We start from the raw sequence: 14150 nt of genomic DNA, 5'->3' as shown, positions 1-14150 counted from the left end.
AAAAAAAAAAAAAAAAAAAAAGAATGTCTCCTCCAGTAGCTCAAAAACGTGATTTTTCTTAGAAATAATTATTAAGAGAATCTAGTGATATGAGACACACTAGAAGCTTCTCTACTTTTATAACTGTATAGCAAACCTCCCACACAAAATTTGTTCTAATATTGTTTGTTCACATATTCAGCAACATTTTCTATGCATCTTCCAACAGTATCTGATAAAGGAATGAATTTTGGTTTCTTGACATACTATTTTCCATAATATCAGTCTATTTTTGCTTAGGCAGGCCTTTTGGAGGTGGGGCAAGAAGAACCTGCCAAGAGTATGTGCCTTTTGTCTAAGAACAATAAACCTCAAAATACAAACTTTAATCATTAAGTTTAGTAAAATTTTGTAAAGCATTTGACTGAATGGCCTATAACTTTAAACATCAGTGAAAAAAAAATGTAGAGGTCCTCTTTATGTTCCAGATGTTTAGTTTTCAAATGTCTTGGGACTGGTGACAGCCTCATATTTTAGTATTTAATATTTCCAGGTTCTACATACTCTTAAAGCAAGACTCCTATTAATGACAGAGGATGTATATCTGTGTTTCATATAAGTTCATACTATCCAATTTAGTAAGAGCTGATTTACTTAATCTGATACTTAATCTATTACTTAATAGCTCACCAAGAGTTCATAATAGGAGTTGGACAAGTGGCAGCTCTATGATCTTGTTTCTTTGCTTGTGCTTATTTCCTTAGTATTCTCTTCAATCACTGGTTTCTTTGCAGGTCCATTTTATAAAGGTTAGTTTAATGAAAACTGGATAATATAAACTGTTAACAATATGTTGCAATACACTGAAAGCAAATAAATGAATACACCTTTGCTCACTGAAGAACTCCCGCTCTTCATTCAGGACACCCAAAGTTCTGTAGTTAACACACTTGACCTATAGACCCAAGAAGATGCCAGCGGCAATCCCTAAATTAAATGTCTTAATTTTTTTTAGATAAAAACAATAAGAAGTTCTAAATTTTCTTCTAGCACCCCAGAGAATTGTCTTATCTACCTCACTTTGAAAATTACTGCTCTAGGCCTGACCAGGTGGCTCAGCCTACAATCCCAGCTCTTTGGGAAGCCAAGACGGGAGGATTGCTTGAGGCCAGGAGTTTGAGACCAGCCTGGGCACCACAACGAGACCCCATCTCTACAAAAATTTAAAAATTAGCCAGTCATGGGGGCATGTGTCTGTAGTCCTAGTTACTTGGGAAGCTGAGGCAGGAGGAAAACTTGAGCCCAGGAGTTCCAGGTTACAAGGAGCTATGATCATGCTGCTGTGCTCTAGCCTGGACAATAGAGCAAGACTCTGTTTCTCGGGTGGGGGGAACAAACAAACATCTACTGCTCTAGATTGTAGCCACAGTGAGCTTTTTTTGAAACAGAGTCTCGCTTTGTTGCCCGGGCTAGAGTGAGTGCCGTGGCGTCAACATAGCTCACAGCAACCTCAAACTCCTGGGTTCAAGCAATCCTTCTGCCTCAGCCTCCGGAGTAGCTGGGACTACAGGCATGCGCCATCATGCCCGGCTAATTTTTTCTATATATATATTTTTTTAGTTGTCCAGATCATTTCTTTCTATTTTTTAGTAGAGACGGGGTCTCACTCTTGCTCAGCCTGGTCTCGAACTCCTGACCTTGAGCGATCCACCCACCTTGGCCTCCCAGAATGCTAGGATTACAGGCGTGAGCCACCACACCCGGCCCACAGTGAGCTTTTTACAACTGCAAATCAGATCAGTTCACTCTCCTGCTTGAAATCCTTCAAAGACTTAGTTCTGCCTTCAGTATAAAGGCCAAAATCTTTGCAAGGCATATAGGGCCCTCAACTCTGGCCCCTACCTCTCTCTAATCCAGTGGTTCTCAGCCCTGGCTACATGTTAGAATCACCTGAGAAGTTATATATACATTCATAAGTCACTTAAGGGATACATTCTGAGAAATGCATCTTTAGGTGATTTCATTATTGTGCAAATATCAGAGTATATTTATACAAACCTAAATGGTACTATACATCTAGGCTATATGGTCTAAGCCTGTGGTCCCCAAGCCCTGGGCCATTAGTCTGTGGCCTGTTAGGAAACCACCTGAGCTCTGCTCCACCCATGGAAAAATTGTCTTCCATGAAACCAGTTCCTGGTGCCAAAAAGGTTGGGGACCGCTGGTCTAGGCTATCTGGTATAACCTGTTGCTCCTATGCTACAAACCTGTACAGCATGTTACTGTACTGAATACTGTAGGACTGCAGTCTCCAAGCCCCAGGCTGCGGACTAGTACCAGTCCGTGGCCTGCTAGGAACTGGGCCACCCAGCAAGAGGTGAGTGTCCTGTAAGCAAAGCTTCATCTGTATTTATAGCCACATCGCTGCATGAGCTCGGCCTCCTGTCAGAGCAGCGGAGGCATTAGAATCTCACAGGAGCGGGAACCCTACTGTAAACTTTGTGTGCAAGGGATCTAAGTTGTGTGCTCCTTATGAGAATCTAATGGCTGACATAAGGTGGAGGTGAGGCAGTGATGCTAGTGCTGGAGAGCAGCTGCAAATACAGATTATCATTAGCAGAGAGGTTTGACTGCACAATAAATGTAATGTGCTTGGATCATCCCAAAACCATCCCACCTCCAACCCCACCCCCACTCCCGCTCTGTGGAAACACTGTCTTCCATAAAACCAGTTTCTGGTGCCAAAAAGGTTGGGGACCGCTGCTGTAGAAAACTCTAATACGATGAGAAGTATTTGTATATCTGAACCTATCTAAATATGGAATGAAAATATGGTATTATAATCTTAAGGGACCAAGTGTCATAACCTCCTGGAACTGCTGTTGTATATGCGGTCCATCTTTGACTAAAACATTATGCTGTGCATGGACTGCATACTCATTCTCAGGCCCCACCCAAAGCCAATTCAATCCAAATGCCTGGTGGGGGGACATTTGCATCACTGATTTTGTAAGCTCCCCAGGTGAATCTAAAGTGCAGCCAAGGCAGAGAATGATTACTCTAATGTCACTGCAAGTCACCTGTCCCTTCCTGCTCACCATGGTCAGCCAGTTTCAGGTGCTCACCAAGCTCTCAATTAGGCCTTGTTATGCCAAGTGTGATCAACCCACCAACAGCATCTGCCTCACCCGGGAGCTGGTTAGTAATACAGAATCCCAAGTCCCATCCCAGACCTACTGATTCAGGACTTGGCATTTTAACAAGATTCCCAGATGGTTCATGTGCACATTCAAGTTAGAGAAGCACTGCCCTGAGCTACCAAATCCCTTCCCGGCTCAGGGCCTTTACAAATGTTTAACTGCTACACTTCTCTGGCACTCCCAAGACACCCTATTCTTTGCCTTTGATCACATCCATCACAGCTGTAATTACCACAAAGTGATTAATGTCTGTCTACTGCACCAACCCCTAAGTGCCATGAGGACAGACATCACATCCATGTTACTCTGAGGTGTCCCCAGCTCTTGGCACAATGCCTAGTGTTTTCAAATGAACAGCATCAAGTTTTTTATTTCATACCAATCTGATCCCCTTCTGAATTTCCACAATATTTCTGTCTCATCAACCAAAACTTTATTCAACCACAAGTTGACTTTAGCTACATAACTCTTGGATATGATATATATTACAGCACTGTACTGTTTAGAAAATCTAAAAGAGCTATTGGTCTCTTTTTCTAAAGAAATGTGAATTTAAACTAATTCAAGGTACCATTACATTTCTTTGTAAAGTACTGGATAGTTTGGCAGGAAACAGGGCCACATAAATTGCTGATGGTATCATAAACTAGTTCAACCTTTCTAGATTGCAATTCGGCACTGAAACCATATCTTCCAACTCCGTGAGCCCACTTTGGGAGTAAGAGTCCAAAGAAATGATTCAAAAGAAAGTATTTGAACAAGGGTGCTCAGGTTTATAAAAGTACCTTTTATAATACATTAAAAAAAAAAAGGAATGAATAAAAAGATTGTACAAACTATGGCTGCTGATGCACGAAATACTATACTGTGATTTAAAAATAACAAATACATGAGTAGATATAAAATATTTTATGCTATTTAAGAATTTAAAAAGCATATTCTGTATGTACTGATTGCAACTATAAAAATCTACATCTGTACACTAACACAAATGGATGTGAAATAGAGTAAAATAAATAGAATTTTACATTTAATGGATTCTCTCCTCCATAGAGAGTATATTAAAACAAATTTTAATGTTGGGTTATTTGTGGGTTTGCTGCTCAGTTTTATTAAGTTAGTGTTATATTATTGCAATTTTTGTTGCACTCAGACTCACTAAAAAATAGTTCTTCAACACTGGCATTTGGAAACATTTATTAGTTACTGCACTGGAAGTAAAAAGACAAGATTCTATATTTGGCCAGCTTCCCACTCATAACTCAAACTTCACCTGTACCTCATTTTCTCCAAGTGAACATGGAGAAAAATAATGCAACAATGTTTATAAATTGACACTGAGTGTCTCCCAAAAAGATGCCAGGCAAATACAAATACCAGAGCTGCAAAACAAAAAACAAAAAAAGAAACCCACCATGTCACCCACACTGATGGTGTTGCACAAGTTACCACTTTTTTTTTTTTTTTTGAGACAGAGTCTCATTCTGTTGCCCAGGCTACATCAGCCTAGCTCACAGCAACCTCAAACTCCCGGGCTCAAACAATCCATCTGCCTCAGCCTCCCGAGTAGCTGGGACTACAGGCATGTGCCACCATGCCCAGCTAATTTTTTTCCTATATATTTTTAGTTGTCCAGCTAATTTCTTTCTATGTTTAGCAGAGGCGGGATCTTGTTCTTGCTTAGGCTGGTTTCGAACTCCTGAGCTCAAATGATCCTCCTGCCTTGGCCTCCCAGAGTGCTAGGATTACAGGCGTGAGCCAGGGCACCTGGCCACACAAGTTACTTTAATCCTTCTGAGTTTCAATGTTTCCCTCCATAAACTGAAAGAAATAGGCTAGAATCACAGGAGGTGGGGGGAGGGTAGGTGGAGCAAAAGTAGGCATATGGTAGCTGAGAAAGCATCCCTGGTGATCCTGTTGGATACTTTGATGAAGACTCTTTGAGTCACACATTTTGGGGAAAGAGGATAAATTGGTACAACCTCCTGGAAGGGGTGGTAATTTGGCTACATGTCTGAAAAATCAAAAATGTACACATATCCTTTGACCCAGTAATTTCACTTCTAAAAGTATATTGCTCAGATAATTTCACAAATGATCACATAACAAAGTATGTACAAAGACATTCATTGTATTGCTATAATAGAAAAAACTGGAAATAAATGTTGTTTAACCCAAAGACTAGTTACAAATTACAGTACAGCCATACAATGAAATAAGTAAAAGAATGTCAATACAAAGAATCAAATAACTCAATATGTACTGATATAAAGTGATTTCCTAAATATGTTAAGTAACAGAGAGTAAGGTGTAACTGGTATGTACCATGGTGGGAGGAGTACAGCTAGGCAGGCTTATGGTTACAAAGGAACAGTGTCCACGTAAGGCCACATAAACTGGAAATGTCAGCCATCTCTGGAGAGGAGGTTAGGGAGACAGGAGACTTAGGGTCAACACAGGAGGGAGACTTATTTTTCTCTATATACTCTTTTGTATTGCTGGAATTTTTCTCTCATATACATTATCTTTTCCCAAAACTGAGCAGGATTCTTTCTACATCTTCCTCTGGGTCTAAGAAGCTGTGATTCTACCTCTGTGGGGCATGGTCATTGCCTTCTAAATTGCAGGAGCATTTACATTTGACCTCACACCCCCAAAAGACCTTTCCAAAGCCCAGTCAGTCCAAGTCCCTGACCTGCTTTAAATTCTCCAGTAGCTCTCCACTGACCAAAGTCATATAGCCCTCCAAGCTGACATGGCTCTCATCTCCCACCCCTACCCAATCCAGCTTTGTTTAACCGCTTCCCTGTTCCCCTGCTCCCCAAGAACAATGGGTTCCTTCCACCTCCAAGTCTGCTTGTGCTGCTCCCTCTTTCCTATGCGTGCAGTCCACCACACACAAACTCCTATGCATCCTTCATGACCCAAAGAGTCCCTCCCAAGAAAGCTTTCCCAGACCCCCCAGGAAGGGAGTGCTCCTTGCACAGCCTGGCAGAGGCTGTGGAAATAGACTGCCAGGATACAAATCCTGACTATTCCCTTATCTGCCCACTGTATGGCCACAGTTTCTGACCCTGTAGAGTAAGTCCCAACATGACTGTTGAAAAGATTAAATGAAGAGAATTCATGGAAAGCATTTATTACATAGCTTGTCACAAGGCAAATAAAAGATAATGGCTGTTATTACTATCTCATAGCACCTGTGATGTATTTATATCCACCTGTCCTGTATTAAGACTGTGAGTTCCTCAAAGGTAAGGATGTGACTTCCTCACTTTTATTTTGCACCCCAAGCAATCTGCCTGGCAAATTGAAGGCATGTGAATGTACTTAAGTCAGAGTGTTGGCTTTTCTGATTCTGTATTTCACCCAGATAACAAGTAAGTGGCTGAAAGGTACCCAGAGAACAGCCCCCTGGATCCCACCATGCCTTACAATGTACGTATCAGCCACACCACTTTGGGGCAGGCAAAGGTAAAAAGAGACTGAGGGACTTTTAGTCTTTCAAGCAGATTGGAGGCCAGAGGGACACAGGACCTATCACGCTCCTGCCTGCTGATTACTTATGGGGGCTAGGTGGGATGGAGATAGGGAGACAGGGAATCAGAGGTACTAACATTTCTGGGCCTGCACTCCAAGCAGGACTTCAGGAAACAAAAAATTATCTTGGGAAGTGGATATATAGAAGTAAACAGAGTCAAAGCATAAGGGAGAAGAGATGGGAAAGAACCTACAAGACAACTAACTGGGAGGAAGAATTCTCCCAGCATGGGAGATGGAAAGGTGAATAGGACACAGCTGCTGCCCTCAAGAAGCTTCTCAAATGAGCTTTAAAGGAAGAGGTGGAGGGTGGCAGGTAAAGATGGGGAGAAAAGAGGACCATATAAAGCAAAAAAATCCCTACATACGAAGGGGCAGTCGAGCAGCTCTGAATAACTAGCAAGGGGGATGAAGCGAAGGTGAATTGAAGGATTAGGCTAAAAGAAAAACAGTTAAGTTGAGGCAAGACTGTCAAAGGCCTTGCATGACCTGATAAGGCAATTTGGGCTTCATTCATCCCATGAGAAAAGGAAATCAAGGGAGTTTTAAGTAAACAAGTGACAGCATCAGATTTGTGTTTTTGAAAGGAGTGGCCAAGGAGGAAAATGTTCGCCCTTTCCTAGTCAGTCCTTTCGCCCACCATCTTCTGGTTTCTCCAGCTGCCTCAACAGCTTGCAGGTGGCAAATGAAGCCATCTCCGGGGAGATGTGACTGGTTCCAGAGCTGGAATCCCTATCCTGGGCAAAGCCTTCTGAAGGCGTTCACCCTGCCTAAGAAGGTTTTGAACATTCCTCTCTTTCTGTCTTACAAATTTCATCACTAATCTCAAAAAAAAAAAACAAAAAACCACCAAAATCCTCAACACTGGACTCAGCTCTTTTACTATTTATACCCTCATAAAATACAATTAGGAACTCATTTTTCAAAAAAAAAAAAAAAAAAAAAAAAATATATATATATACACATATCTTTATTTACCGAAAGTAAAAAGGGAGGAGATCTGCCACATTCCCAATTGACTCATGTTGAATTCTGGGCAGCTCTGAGCCCCTATTTCCCTTCTTAGCCTCAAGAGTTGGGAGTGGGCGGCAAAGAAAAGGGCCCAGGAGATGGGCCAGAGGGGAGAGGGGGAGACTTTAAGGGAAAGAAAAGTTGGTCATTGCAAGAGAAAATTTTCTCATGCCAGTTTTCCTCTTTCCTCCCATTAAATGGACGTGAGCGAATTCTGTTCTCGCTGTTCTAAGTTTCTTCTTTCAGAATGAACTCTGGCAGCGCCCTGGCCTGGTCTCAGGAGGACGCTCGCTAAGTTCCCGGGCAGCCGAGAGGGGTCGGCGCTGGGTCCGGCACGTTTCCGGGGACCCCCTCCCCCTGCGGACCGCGCAAGGATGCAGGATCCCACTGCAGAAGCCTGATGGGTTCTACCCGGAAAAGGGGTTCTGGGCCCCGACCGAGGGCCCCTCCCACCCCCGCCTGGGAGCCGCCCCACCTCCGGAGCCCACCCGGGCGGTGGCGGCCGCGAACACTCACCGAGTCCGGCGCTGGGCGGGACCGCTGAGGACGAGGACAGCAGCTCCGCCTCGGTTCCGCGGCGGCGTCTCGGCCCGCCACTCGCCCTCAGGGCCGCCGCCCGGCTCGCGGCTCGGAGCCCCGCGGCGGCGGCGGCGGCCTCGCCTCCATGGCGAGGAGAAGCAGCTGAGGGGCGACTGGGCGGGTGGCGGTGATGGCGGCAGTGGCCCGGGGTCCGAGCTCGATCGCGCGCGCGCGTCTCTGTCAGCGCCGCACTCGCCGCAGCCTCGCTCCCGACCCGGCCTTGGCTGTAAGGCGCATGCTCATTGGCCGTTCAGAGGCAGGCGCTGGTTGGCCGACACCGAACGGGCGTCGCCGGCGCTCGCGGGCCCCGCCCTTGCGCGCCCCCGAGCGCTCGCTCGGGCCTCGGGCGCAGAGCGGGGTCTCACGGTCTCCGGGTTAGCCTGGTGAGGGTCGGCCCCCCAGGCCTCTCCGGGAAGCTGGACCCGGACAGCACCAGCCGCCGGTGCGCCAGTGCTTTCTGCCTCTCTACAGTCCCAGGCTCCCTGGACTTGGGCCTTCTACCCAGTTTACAGATGCGGAAACTGAGGCCAGGCACAAGCCACACGAATGTCTGGCCACCAGGGCTCCCTGAAACTCGAAAGCCATCTTTCCACCCAACTCCAAACGTGATCCAGTGGGCCTTTTTTTCCTGCCCCCTCCCCGCCCCCAATTGCTGCAAGGTATTTAAAGGACGACGGATCTCACTGGGGAGAGAGGAACCCGCCAAGTCCCTAGAACGGGCCTGGCTCCGTGGGCGCCGTCTCACGTCGTTAGCCCACGCCATCCCCACCCGAGCTCCAGGGAAATCTCCCCCGCTTTCCAGATGCGCATACTGGGGCCTGGCTCGCCACGGAACTGGGTAGAAGCACGACACGTGGTGCTCTGCGGTGGGGGTACCTTTTGCGATAGGCCTGATGGGGGTTGGGGGAGGAGAAGCTCAAAGCTCAGAGAGGACCTGGAATGCGTCCCCAAGGAGTTGGGGTCGGGGCACGGACCCCCTTCCCGGCGCTCGCGGCACCGCGTTCAGTTCGTGGCGCCCCGAAGCCATCTGTCTATGCAGCTCGCGGCAGCGCGTTCCCGGGCGGAGCACCCCGGGTGCTGCAGGACCTGGGCGTCTGTGGCTGAAAGCCGATTGCATAGTCGTGATGAGTGGCCAGTGAGTCACTTCTCCGGGTTATGGCCCCCAGCGAGGACCCTCGGACGCTCCGGGACCCGCGCAGGGCGAGCGGCTGGGCGACGGAAGACAGATTGCACAGCAGCGCGCGAACGGAGCTGGCGGGGGCGGGGGGCGGACACGGTTTATCACAGCTCCGGAGTCTGTGGTACCTGGGGTAGGCGGCGAGACTGTCCTCCAGGCCAGACAGCCCCTGAGCGCGTCACCCGCCCCGGGCCGCGCAGAGTCCCACATTCAGTGCGTACGGAGGGAAGGGCCTGTGGCTGGCGGCAACGCTTCATGGCTGGGAACATTTCCGCGCGGGAGGAGGAGCCCACGTCAGCTGCGGTTTCCACAGAGTTGGTGCCCCTACCCTCTCCAGTCCCCACCACCGCCTGCTAGCGGGTCGCCAATTTAGGACTCCATGCGCTCCCCCTGACCCCCGCCGTATTGCGGCGGGCCTCCTTCAGGCTGTCACCTCCCCAGCAGGGAAGTTTCTCCTAGAGTGGGAGTTGTGACTCTCTCTCTCTCTTTCTCTCTCTCCTCTCTCCCCTGTCCCTCTCCCTCCCTCCCTCCCTCCCTCTCTCTCTCTGGGGCCAGCCCAGAGGTGTTGTGAAATGGCCCAAGCCAAGGCGCTTCTGACCAATAGTCACTCCACCCCAGAAGCCACATGCCCAATCTCTTAACTGTCAGATCCCGGGGCAGCCAGTGAGGGCGGGGCCTTCCACACGCAAACATTAAACTCAATCTATGGAATGAACGGAAAAGTGAAAAGCTGAAACTCATCGTGTGAAAAACCCCTGAAAAATAATGACTTTGAGTGCGGGAGGTACTCAGGTAGCCAGGATGATAGCCTTGTGCCCCAGGACCAGATTCCACCAGCTTACTTTTGTCTTATCTATATCTAACCTACACTGTTAATTTTTAATGTCCATTTTGGTTGTTTTGTGGTTTGTTTATATTACCATAAAAGGGTTTGACATGCTATTTACATTTTCTAATATAATTAAAATAAATAGCTATTAAAATAAGTGTTCGTTTTGGACACCATCTGAAGGACCCCTACCAGATCTGACCACACTTGGGAAAACGCTGCTTTGGGGTGTAGTAGTCAGAGAGCCCCAGGTTTCCAGTCCCGCCATGTGCTGGGTGACCTGAGTCTCCCTCTGCTTCTCTTCCTGGAACCTCCCAGGGCTGTGCTTGGAATTAGATGCTTACAGCTTGGCAAGTAACTCATTCTCAAGAAATGCAAGTTCTTTATCTCTCCATGAGGCAGCTGCACTGTGGTCAGAGCATTTGTGGTGTGTGCACAGGGGTGATATAGAACTTCAGACTAAGGAGAGGCAGGGTCTTAGGTGACCCACCCTGGAGACCCTGGGAACGAGGCTTCAGCTGAGCAACCACACAGACCCTGTTTCCATTGGGAGAGGACAGTCCCTTCCTCAGCTGCCTACCTGTGGAGACCTACCCAGCCCCCCATCCTACCTGACTCCCAGGGATGTCCAGAGCACCCCTGCCCCATCACCATCATCACAAAATAGAGAACTGAGAGGAGGGGGCAGGCTTCCTGTGCCCAGGCCTGCCCCAATAGGGGGCTGCAGCTCTCCTGCTCCCAATCCTGCTTTAGTCCCAGCCCATAGGAACGTACACAACAGGTAGGGACTTGTCAGCCACCCAACAGGTGCCCCAACAGTCATAGGATTCATGAGCAAAGGACTGGACCAGGAGAGCTGGAGGAAGGGGATAAAGGACTCCTGTTTCTTAAGGCAAATCACTTCCCTCTTGGGGCCTCCTTCCCCCATCTAGTAAATGGAACAATGAGTCATGCTCTCAACAAATACTTATTGAGTGCAGGCCATGTGCTGGACACAGCATGGAATAAGACAGAAGAGGCCTCTGCTTTCAGGAGCTTACATTCTGGATGGGGAGACAGACAATAAACAAACGAATGAACAAGAAAATTTCCTAAATGCTGTAATGAAAGGAAAGCAAGGCAGTAAGATAGAAAGTTGAAGTAAATGAGAGCCAAGTGCCTTTCCAGGCCACTGTTCAATCCCAAGGGTCATTTGCTGGAGCTTTGTACCTAGAAGAGACTGGACATGCAGCCCCCTTACACTGAGGTGTCTTAAAAGAGCCTTTGCCCTGACTCTCACTCCACGGCCTACCACTGATACCCTAAACTAGGAGAAGAAATGTTTTCAGATCCTCTTCCCCCAGCCCCACAATCCTGGTCCTAGCCCTAATCCTAGCCCTGTGCATTGGACAAGACTTGGCCTCACCCAGCACTGTAGGCACAGACCTGCTATACAAATTGCTCAGGGTAGAAGGCATTTTACACTAATTTCAACTGAACAATCAAGGATTTGAAAAAAGAAAGTCCTACTTCTGATTTTCAAATATCACTATGGTCTATACATTTGTCAAAACACAGCAAATGTACAATTAAGATCTGTACATTTCATTGTATGTAGATTTTGCCTGAAAAAAAAAAATTGCAAACCAATAATGAACTCTAATTAATGAAATGCATTCTGAAGTATTTAGTATTTGTAAGTCTGCAACTTGGAAATCCATGAAATATAAATTAACAAATAGAAGAAGAATGGATAGATGAACAGATGTGTGATAAAGCAAGTATGGTAAAATGTTAATGGTAGAATCCAGGTGGTAGTTATACAGGTGTTCACTGTAAAATTCTTTGAACTTGGCTGTATGTTTGAAAGTTTTCATAATAAAATGTTGGAGGAAAAATCAGTGATTAACTTTATTAAAAAGCATACAAACTGCTTCTCTACAGGCACATACATTTTATAAAGTTGTACTCACTGTATAAATCTGTCATCATTGTTAAAAGTTGTTTCTCACATATTTCTAAAACTTCATGTGTACAGTGGTTAATGTCGGCATAGTAAATATGCTGTATGTTACTTTGGGGATGGGGGTTTTTTATCGTACACATTTTAAAAGCACTGGCCAAGGCTCCCCTTCCAGACAGGGGAGACTAGGTTGTTTGGTAGCAACCCCTTTTCACTAAGAACCAAAAAAGCTGGAGAAAACAATTTTGAGAAGCATCAAAGAGCTAATAGGGCAGTGAGGAATTGTAAGGCCAAGACTGGGGAGGAAAAAAGCCCAGAATGATGAGCCCAATATAGGGGGATTGTTTCCTTTCCTTGGAGGTGTCTGCTGATTCCAAAAGGGAAAGCTGGCCAGGCGTGGTGGCTTACACCTATAATCCTAGTTCTCTGAGGGAGGCCAAGGCGAGCAGATTGTTTGAGCTCAGGAGTTCGAGACCAGCCTGAGCAAGAGCGAGACCCCGTCTCTACTAAAATTAGAAAGAAATTAATTGGACAACTAAAAATATATAGAAAAAATTAGCCGAGCATGGTGGCGCATGCCTGCAGCTACTCGGGAGGCTGAGGCAGGAGGATCGCTTGAGCCCAGGAGTTTGAGGTTGCTGTGAGCTAGGATGACGCCACGGCACTCTAGCCTGGGCAACACAGTGAGACTCTGTCTCAAAAAAAAAAAAAAAAAACAAAAACACAAAAGGGAAAGCTGATACGCTGTGCCAGATTGTGATTCCAAAAACTAGCTATAACATTTCCAGAACCTTGCTACTCCCCCCATCAAGAGGTACAATCTATTTCCCCTTAAAATTGGTGGCGTGGGGCTATGTGACCGCTGGGACAAACAGAATGTGGCAGGTGTGATACCATGTGACTGCCACAGCTTAGGAAAGCAGTACAGATTCTGCCTGGCTCTCTCTTGGGATGGTTGTCCTTGGGACCATGTTGTAGATGTTCTAGATGACAGCTCCAGCGGAGGTCCTGGTCAAACACCAGCTTTAGCTGCCAGACCCGTGAGTAAGTAGGCCTGTGGACTTCAGTCTCCAACTGTTAGGTAACCTCTAACCTCTGAGTCTTCCAGCTGACGCCCCAGACACTATGGAGCAGATGCAAACCACCCCTGTTGCGTCCTGTCCAAATTCTTGACCCACATAACAAATAGTGAGCATCATAAATGGTTGTTTTACAATTTGATTTCTATCCCCTTAGAGAACTTTCCACACTTACTTTTACAAATCAGGTGGCGGGGGAGGGAGGGAGAAAAAATACTTTCTTTGCCCCGAATCTCTTGCTCTTTTTTAAAGCATCGTCAGCCCTTGGAGTATTACAGAGGAAAGACCTGAAGCTCTAGTGAGGTCTGCCCTTCCTCTAGGCTTTGCTTTCCTCTTTTGTCCTCCAGACAAAGGGGGGCAACTGAAGGAAAAGGCAATGCCCTCAGTGCTGGGTGGGGTGCTGGGGCATGAAGCCAAGGTGCACTGGAGCACAGACTGAAGGCTAGAGACAGGGAGAGCAGAGGGCCCAGGAGGTGTGCCTATGGACTGGGGTGAAGCCCCCACTGGGGGTAGGGGAGAGCCAGCGGTCCCCAGTTGGTAGTTCTTCTTTGGCAGAATGGAGATCTTCCATCCTCCTTTTCTCTCCAGCCCAGGGACCACTTGGGAATTGCTTACCACAGTTCAGAGGGGCAGGGGTTCCAGAGGCCTCTCCTTCTATCCCTGTGACTCCTGGCCATATGCCTCTCACTAGTCGTCTGGTCCTCACTGTAGCGTAAGTAAGGAGCCTTGTCTCGGGCTCCCTGACTCACAGAGGGACCCAATGCCAATGCCAGCTCAGAGTTGGCCTGGGTTTTAAATCCCCATTTGGCCACGT

General features: G+C 47.0%; 1 protein-coding gene across 2 annotated transcripts in view; it reads right to left on the bottom strand.

Moving 5' to 3' along the window:
• The window catches only part of PTPRA (protein tyrosine phosphatase, receptor type, A), a 140994-nt gene extending 132484 nt beyond the window's left edge, over positions 1 to 8510 (bottom strand). For both annotated transcript variants that reach the window (XM_012637691.1, XM_012637692.1), the window contains exon 1: positions 8247 to 8510. The gene's annotated coding sequence lies outside the window, so the exon portion shown is untranslated. The remainder of the gene's footprint in view (positions 1 to 8246) is intronic.
• Positions 8511 to 14150: the final 5640 nt, after the last annotated feature.

The sequence above is a fragment of the Propithecus coquereli genome, unplaced genomic scaffold (genome assembly GCF_000956105.1).
Source record: "Propithecus coquereli isolate 6110/MARCELLA unplaced genomic scaffold, Pcoq_1.0 Scaffold122, whole genome shotgun sequence".
Lineage (NCBI taxonomy): Eukaryota > Metazoa > Chordata > Mammalia > Primates > Indriidae > Propithecus > Propithecus coquereli.
Note: the sequence above shows the minus strand (reverse complement) of the source record. Positions and strands in the feature narration are given on the sequence as shown.